Raw genomic sequence first — 8,745 nt, 5'->3', positions numbered from 1 at the left:
GTGCCCGTGCAGACCCAGGAGTCTGCCGACCGCTGCTCGTCTTGTGTTTTGCTCCGTCATCGCTAGGTCAGGTGGCTTCGGTGCGTGACGTTAGTGGCACTGGGTTCTCTTCCCAAAAGACGTGCGAGAACTTCCATCCTTTTCGTCTGTATCGGGGCAGTTTGCGAGGCGCGAATGAGAGACATCCCCCAAGAGCTGAGGACCCCCATTTCCACCCAGAAAACCATCTGGGTGGAGCCCCTTCGGGGCTGAAGAGAGCAGACTCGCATGGGTATGTGTCCGCCTGGGTTTCCTAATTCTCACGGCAAGGACCCTGTGTCACATTTTCTGTGAACTTGTCCATTTTATCCAACGTGTAACGATACAGACAATTATCTTATTTTTCTACTTGTGCCTGTGGACATTTTCCCTTTTTCGGCCCGATTCGCGAACTGAGGGTTTCGCGTTGTTCCTTGATGGACGTGGACACGCGGGATCTCTGTCACCTGTCCCCCAGCCCCAGCCCCACCCCCAGCAGATCAGTTCTTTTTCCTCAAATGCTGAATCCGTTTGCTTTTCTTCTTAGCAGTGAAGCTTGTCCAGTCCATTCTCTGCTGGGCCTCTTGGCCGCCTTCCCCAAGTGTCTGTCTTGTGGCCGTTGTTAATATTTTCTAGATTTTCCGTGTGCGTGGCTTCAGTTTCCTCCTTAGCCTCTGAATTCTTTGGAAGCAAGTTTTTTAAAAATCCCAACTGCTCAGGTTTTTTGGTTTCTGTTTCAGATTCTGCGTCTCCTTCTCTCCCTGACCCTCCGCCATTCATGCTCTGTCTCTCTCTGTCTCAAAACTAAATAAACTTTAAAAATAAAAAAATTCATATACATAACATAAAATTTACCACCTTACCCGTGTAAAGGTTCTGTGGCACAAAGGACGTTCACGTTGTCGGGCAGCCATCCTCATCATCCATCTCCAGAACTTTCTCGTCTTCCCAGAGTGTAACTCTGCCATTAAACGCTAACTCTTCATAAACACGAACACCCCCTGCCCCACCCCCCGCCATCTGCTTTCTGTCCCTAGGAATGTGTACTTCATAGGAGTGAACTCATACAGTACTGTCTTTTGTGGCTGGCTTGTTTCACTGAGCCTGATATCTTCGGGATTCACCCACCAGCAGCATATGGCAGGATTTCCTTCCTTTTCAAGGCTGAATTAGGGCGCCTGGGTGGCTCAGTCAATTAAGTGTCCCACTTCGGCTCAGGTCATGATCTTGCGGTTCATGAGTTCGAGCCCCACGTCGGGCTCTGGGCCGACAGCTCGGAGCCTGGAGCCTGCTTCCGATTCTGTGTCTCCCTCTTTCTCTCTGCCCCTCTCCCGCTTGTTCTCTCTCTCTCTCTTTCTCTCTCTCAAATATTAAAAAAAAAAAAAAAAAATATAGATAGGCTGCATTTTTATCTGTTCATCTGTCGGTGGACACCTGTGTGGCTCCCGGCGTCTGTCACGAGTCGTGCCGCTGTGAACACGCGTGTGCACGTATCTGTTCAAGACCCTGCTTTCACATCTTTTGTGTGTCTGCCTGGAAGTGGGGTTGCTGGCTCAGATGGTAGTTCTGTGTTTACTCTACTTTCCCGGAACTGCCATCCTGGTTCCCATGGCAAGGGCACCGTTTTGCATTCCGTCAGCAAGGCTCAAGCGTTCCAACTTGTCCACATGCTCACCAACGCGTGTCGTTTCTGGTTTTCTGAAGGTAGCCATCCTGGCAGGGGCAAGGTGCCCGTCACTGCTTTCCAGGTGGAATTTAACTCTGTCAGCGATGATACTCTCTGGTTTATCAGCTTTTAGTCTGACGTTGTCTGACTCCACTGCCCGGTCTTTGGGTGTTACCCTGTGTCGGTTAGGTTTCGGGCCCGCTTTAGCATCCCATTTTCTCATGGATGCGGGGGACACGTGAACAGGTGCCCCCACGTCTAGCACAGAGCAGGCACTTCTGGCGGGGGGGGGGGGGGAAGGAGGGAGGCGGGGTCTCTGGGCCAGAGCAAGGGGATGGTGGGCTGGGTCTGCCAGGAGGATCCTGGTCAGGTGACACGCAGAGAACCTGCTCGATAAAGGCGTCGTTGGAGAAACTGCTGTTTGAATGGCGAATGAAACGGGGCTGCGGCCTAGAGGACTTTTCCTTTCTCCCTTGACTGGCTTCTCAGAGAAGAGCCGGGGCTGGGGATTCCTCCTGCTGGGGATGGAGAGTCTTTTGGGGGGCAGACGGGACCCCTGGAGGGCAGTCAGTATGCTCGGAGGGAAGCACAGCAGTGGTGACATGCCCAGAGACCACGTGAGGAATGCCGGAAAGGACCGCGGCAACCACACAGGGGCTGGCACTGGGGCCTCCTGCCCGCTGGGGACAGGGCTTGGTGACTGAAGGGCCTGGGCCGGGGGAACCAGAGAAACCAGCCATGAGGGAGGCAGGAGCAGGTGCTCCGAGAGGCCGGGAGCTCCTCCCTCAGGGCCTGGGCACCTCAACCTCTAGAACACTTGTCTCCAGGCCTTCCTGGTCCCGCCCCATCGGTGCCATCTTGAGGCCACCTCCCCCAGGGAGCCCCCTGCACTGTGGTTTATTTGTAAATCGAACACCTGCGCCAGTGCCCTGCATTGTCATTAAACACACACCAAATAGACTTCTTTGACAGGTGAGCTCTGAAAATTGGTTTATAAAATCACAGAATTCCTTTTGCCCTCCTCTGGTGGTACCGCAAGTCCCTTCAGGATGCCAGTGATGGCCGTGGGATTGAGTCTGGGTGCCGGCCCCTCCAGGACTCCGAGGGCCCCTTTGGGCCGTCTGTCCTCACCTTGACCTCTCCGCTGGTGCCCCTCTGTGGGAGCGGTCCTCCCAGTGAGGGGAGTGGGGGGGAGGTCTGCACCTGCTTCCCTCGGCACTGCACGCCGCCAGGCATCGCTGTCGGTGGCTGGGTGGCCATCCATCACGTGGACCTCCTGCCGCTCGAGCAAGACCCCTCTCGACCGCTCATGGGGAGGATGGCCCCGATGAAGCCGGCCTGCAGAGATGCCTCCCTTCAAAACTCCTGTGGACGTCGGTCATCCGCTTTGGGGCCGCCTTGGGGGTCCCTGTTACTGAGCTGGCCAGCCTCACTGTCTCTCCCAGGTGTTCTGAGAGGAGCAAGTCAGGGATTGCCTCCTGGCTGCACCACTCCTGGGCTGTGTGACTCTGGGCAGGTCTCTTAACCTCTCTGAGCCCCCACTGTCTCCATCTGTTAAATGAGAGAATGAGAAAACCTGCCGTACTGGTTATTTGCAAGGATTAACTAGACCGATTCCTGTAGAGGGCTTAGGACAGGACTTGGCCACTTGAGGCGTGGTTGTCACCGCCCTGGGCGGGCGTCCCCAGCGTGCAGCCGTCCCCAGCGTGAGCCGTGGGAGGAGAAGCACTTCTGGAAGTGGTGCGTAACAGACCTAGAGCCGGGCCTTCTTTCTACCCATGATGCCCAGCTTGCTTCAAAAAAAAATACAGATGATGGCTCTTGGCGAAGACACAGATATCCTCAGGCGCCCAAATGTGACACGGTATCGTGTCCCCCAGCACCAGCACCCTCTACGAGAGGTGAAAGAACAGTATTTAAAAGGAGAGACGAGAAGACCGTCTCCTAAGACCCAAGCCACTCTGAGCTTTCTAGAAGCCAGAAGAGGCCTGAGAAGGGAAGCGGGCCGTCACCGGCGAGGAGTGCGAGGTGTCCCAGCGCATTCACACCTTTGCTTTCCGTGCCGTCAGCCCCCAAGCTCCCCGGAAGCCACTGCAGGTGGACACCGTGTTCGGGGAGGTGCAGGCCCCGAGCTCCTGCATTCGGCTCAGGACCGGGTCCTCCTGGCAGCCACCCCCGGGGTCAGAGGAGGGCTATGCACCGGGCAGCCAGGAAGGGATGGCTCGCGGGGCCTTGACGCCCAAGTAGGGAGTTTTTACTGGACACACGAGAGGTTTAATCTCTTTTTCAGTGGGTTGTCCTCTTGGTTTTTGTTTTCATTTGTCAGAATAGGCTGACGGATGAGGGCAGTGTGTTCAAACCGAGTTCCGAGTACGTCATTCCCTGGGGCACTCGGTGACAGGCCAGGCATGTAGCGTCCTGGGGATTTGGCTCCCGAGGGGGTATCCTGGGGAAGTGGGTGGCTCTCCCTGCTGGCACCACTGTAGCGGGGGCCTGTGGAGTGACGATCTTCCCGATGGTGATTAGAAGATCTGGAAAGAGCAAAGAGGTAACATTTTACCAATCGTATGTTTTTGTGGGATTTTTAAACTGTTTTTTAAGTTTATTTATTTTGAGAGAGAGAGAGAGAGCAGGGGAGGGACGGAGAGAGAATCCCAAGCAGGCTCTACGTCGTCAGCATGGAGCCTGACCTGGGGCTCGATCCGATCTCACAAACCGTGAGATCATGACCTGAGCCGAGATCAAGAGTGGGACACTTAACGGAGCCACCCGGCCACCCCTGCACTTATTATTTTTAAACAGTTGCACTGAGGTGTAACTGACCTAGAGTAAACTGAATATGCTTGAAGTGCACAATTTGGAAGGTTCGGACATACGTGTATACCTGTGTGTGGACTCAAGACAGTGAGCCCCTGAAAGTGTCCCGGCCCCTCCCAGTCTCCCCCTCCTGCGCCTCCCATGTCCTTCCCCATCATCACCCCTATAGGCCACTGGGTTCAGGCCTCCAGTGTCCTGTGAGTTGCTAAGGGAGGCTCATGTCGAAAACCCCACCAAGGTGGGCCGTTCATTTTGAAGTGGGATCGCTTCCATGAAAACACGTCCTCTGGAAAGCATTAGCCCGCCTGGTGCAGCAGGTTCCCATTTCACAGACAGAGAAACTGAGGCCCAAGAGGTGAAGAAGCCAGCCCGGGCCCCAAGCGAGGCCTCCTCTATCTGGGGTCTCTGGAGGCTCGCAGGCTGCACTCCCCCTTCCCCCACTCACGGGCACCTCTGGGGGGTCTGTACTTCAGCCTCCGGCCGGGTCACCCTGCAGGAAGGCCTCCCTGCAGCTGCCCCTCCCCCAGCCCACCCACCCCCCGCCACCCTTCACCCCCCCCCGCCCCCCAACTGCAGCTCTGGAGGACGGTGTGGGCTCTCGGGTTTTCCCTCTGCAAATAGGAAATCAGCCAGAGCAGGATGGGCCCTTCCTGCCAAATCCGCAGGCACAGACCAGGGACCCGTAACACGGGACATATCAGGTTCACATCCTGGGCCCCTTGTGTCTCATTGGAAAACCTGATATGAAAGGTCTCTCAGTGCACCTGTCCTGCAGCCCTGAAGCCCAGGGTCCCCCAGGGGAGCCCAGCCTCCCTGTCTTTCCGGCCCCCGGTCACCTTGCCTGAGGGTCCCGCTGCCCTTGTGTGGCCACCATTGCTGCTCGGGTCAGGGGCGTTTTCCGCTGTGGAGAGAGGGAGCTCGTTCTTGGAATTCTCCCTAAAAGGACACCTCATTCTTGACGAACGCACATGCCAGGGAAGGCTGCTGTCCTGACACGCCGAGGACGGAATGCTATCTGCTCACGGCCTCCGCACACGGCCTTTTAAAGACAGAGTTACGAGTGATTTCGTTCGCAACCACACAGGAACAGAACCCATCCGGCCCCAAACAGCGGGGTTTAAAACTTCTGGCAGTTTTAGTCAGTTTTAAAACGGTAAGGTACTCTGTCTCCAAGGAAAGAAACCCCGTGAGGCTTGTTTAAGAAAAAGGGGTGCCTGGGTGGCTCAGTGGGTCAAGCGTCCTGACTCGGCTCAGGTTTGTGGGTTCGAGCCTCCTGTCGGGCTCTGCGCTGACAGCACGGAGCCTGCTTGGGATTCTCTCTCTCTCTCTCTCTCTCTCTCTCTCTCCCCCCCTCAAAATAAATAAATAAACATTAAAAGAGAGAAGAAGAAAGAAAAACACCTCAAACCAGGCACCTGGGCGGCTCAGTCAGTGCAGCCCCTCCGTCCTGTTAGTGTCTCTGTCCCCGATTCCTCAGGGGCTCCCAGGAGCCCCCTGGGGTTTCTGTCACCCGTGGCCGAGCGTCCTGACCGAGAAGCACGTTCATCTTTGTCCTGAATCTGACCCTTCCCGCACAGGAGGGGAGCCCACGAGGGAAGCGCCCTAGCTCCCCTCTCGCACAGAACACCCGCTGACCCTCTGGTCAGCCAGTGTCACTGTCCCAACGACAGAGGACAGATGTTAACGTGCACGCACGTCAGAGAGGGTGGGAGAGGCGGGGAGGCAGATACTGTTCTGAGAAAACAGAGCTGCTCCAGCCCCCAAATGAGGCTGAGGAAGTGGCCAGGGGAACGGCTGGGGACAGCTGGGACCTCTCGGAGGAGGAGGAGGCCACAGCCACGGACAGGCCATGCTTGGGGAAAGGCATCTGTTCCCAGTGGGGAGATAGGCAGGGTGCTGGGGGCAGCGAGGGCTGGGGACAGAGGGGTGACCCTTGGAATGAGGCTGGATGGGCAGCTTGGAATTCCTTCCAGAAGCCGGTGTCCTAGCACCCCTGAGCTCCCTGTGAGCCCCCGGCACCTCTGTGTCCACGGCCGGTGGGCTTTCTCAGGGGTACCCTCGCCATGCTCGCGTGGGATCTGTGGGGCACCCGCCGGGGCTGTTGGGAAGTGTCAGGAACAGAGGGGTGGGGGGCTCCTGAGGGCTCCCAGAGAGCCCCAGGGACGTGCTGTGGCCTCCCGGCCCCCACTGCCACGCGCCCTGGTGGGGGGGGGGGCCTCCTTCCCAGAGCATCAAGGGAGGCCTGGCCTGGCCCACACGTGGGTCCTGTCCTCGGGAGACCCTGCAAGGAGCTTTCCCCACGTGCCATCCTTTTACCGCCACCCTGCCCACCGGCGTCACTCCACAGCTTCTCCGGCTAACACCCCGGGAGCCTTCCGGGATGTCCTGCCCACCCTGATGAGACCCCGCCCATGGGACGCCCTCCAGGAAGCGGGCACAGGGATGGCCGCGGCTCAGACTTCTGCTGCCTGGCCTCCCCTCTACCTCTGCCTTCGTGGGGTTTGTTGTGTGTTTTGTGTGCGTTTAATTTTTCTTTCGCTGCTCTGGAATGTCGCTCTGTCAGCCTTGACCCACTCTATGATGTGTGCAGGCTGGGGCCTGTCACGTAATTAGTTCAGTGGCTGAGTTCTCTCTCCCACGCCCATCTCACGTTCTGGCGGAATCGGCGGGGGCTCGGGGGTCTTCAGATAAACCCTCTGAAAGAGCGTGGAGCCCGTGGATGCCTCTGGGGGCGCCTTGCCGTATCTCTTCCCGGGACCCACAGGCTATCAGTCCCCTCTGACCACAGTCCTCCCCTGACCCTGAGTCTCTGACTCTGCAGGGGCACGTTGTGTGTGGGTGCACACTTGTGGCTGGACACCTGTCCCCTTCCCGAGAGCTCTCGTTGCCTTGAGGGGATAGCTCTTGCCCACTTTGAGACATCCTGGCCTCTCTTCCAGGAGCACAGGCCCTGACCAGCCTCCCAGTACCTGGGACTCTGGGAGGGCCAGGGGAGGTCACACCCGAGGGGACTTCAGGGCATTGCTGTCAGTGCTCCCAGGTGGCCTCCACGGCTGTCCTGCCCTCCAGCTCCTCAGTGTCAGTCTCCTCTTCACTCATGTTTAAGGCTGCCAGTCAGCTCTGTTACCTTACCCAAGACTGTTCTTTACCTCTTCCTCTCCCAGTTTGACACCTTACTCTGTGAGCCAGCTGTCACCTGTGCCCAGGGCTTCAGCTTCCCATTCAACACTCCATCCTAGCACAGCTGTGGGCTGGGTCCTATCTATCCACCTACCCACCCATCCATCCATCCGTTCATCCATCCACCACCCACCCACCCATCCATCCATCCATCTACCCACCCATCCACCCACCCATCTGTCCATCCACCCACCCCATCTATCTACCCACCCATCTGTCCATCCATTCATCCATCCACCCACCCATCCATTCATCCATCCATCCATCCATTCGACTGTCTATCCACCCACCCACCCATCCACTCACCACCTGTCCATCCATCCACCCATTCTAGCTTCCCACCCATCTGTCCATCCAATCATCCATCTATGCACCCACCCACCCATGCATCCATTCATCTATCTACCCATCCACCCATCCATCCGTCCATGCACCCAGCCATTCATTCATCCATCTATCTACCACCCACCCATCTATCCATCCGTCCATCTGTCCATCTACCCACCCACCCAGCCAGCCAGCCATTCATCTATCCACCCACTCATCCATCCACCCATCCACCCACTCATCCACCCACCTACCTGTCCATCCACCCACTCCATCCATCTACCCACCCATCTGTCCATCCAATCATCCACCCATCCACCCACTCATCCATCCATCCACCCACCCATCCATTCGTCCATCCATCCATCCATTCAACTGTCTACCCACCCACCCACCCATTCACTCACCACCTGTCCATCCACCCACCCATCTGTCCATCCAATCATCCATCTATGTACCTACCCACCCACCCATGCATCCATTCATCTATCCACCCACTCGTCCATCCATCCACCCTCCCAGCCGTATGTCCATCCATCCAACCAATCATCCACTCATCCATCCACCCACCTGTTCATCCACCCACCCATCCACCCATTCGTCTGTCTACCCACCCATGTACCCACCAGGAACACCCATCCAGGAACTCTCCATTGAGCCCCCTGAAGCTGCAGTCTGAAATGGCACTTCACAGCCTGCTGTCATGACCCCCATCTATGACCCCCAACACCTCTCTT

This window comes from Herpailurus yagouaroundi, unplaced genomic scaffold (genome assembly GCF_014898765.1).
Source record: "Herpailurus yagouaroundi ecotype Mexico unplaced genomic scaffold, PumYag 202, whole genome shotgun sequence".
Lineage (NCBI taxonomy): Eukaryota > Metazoa > Chordata > Mammalia > Carnivora > Felidae > Herpailurus > Herpailurus yagouaroundi.
This window is presented reverse-complemented; position numbering follows the sequence as displayed.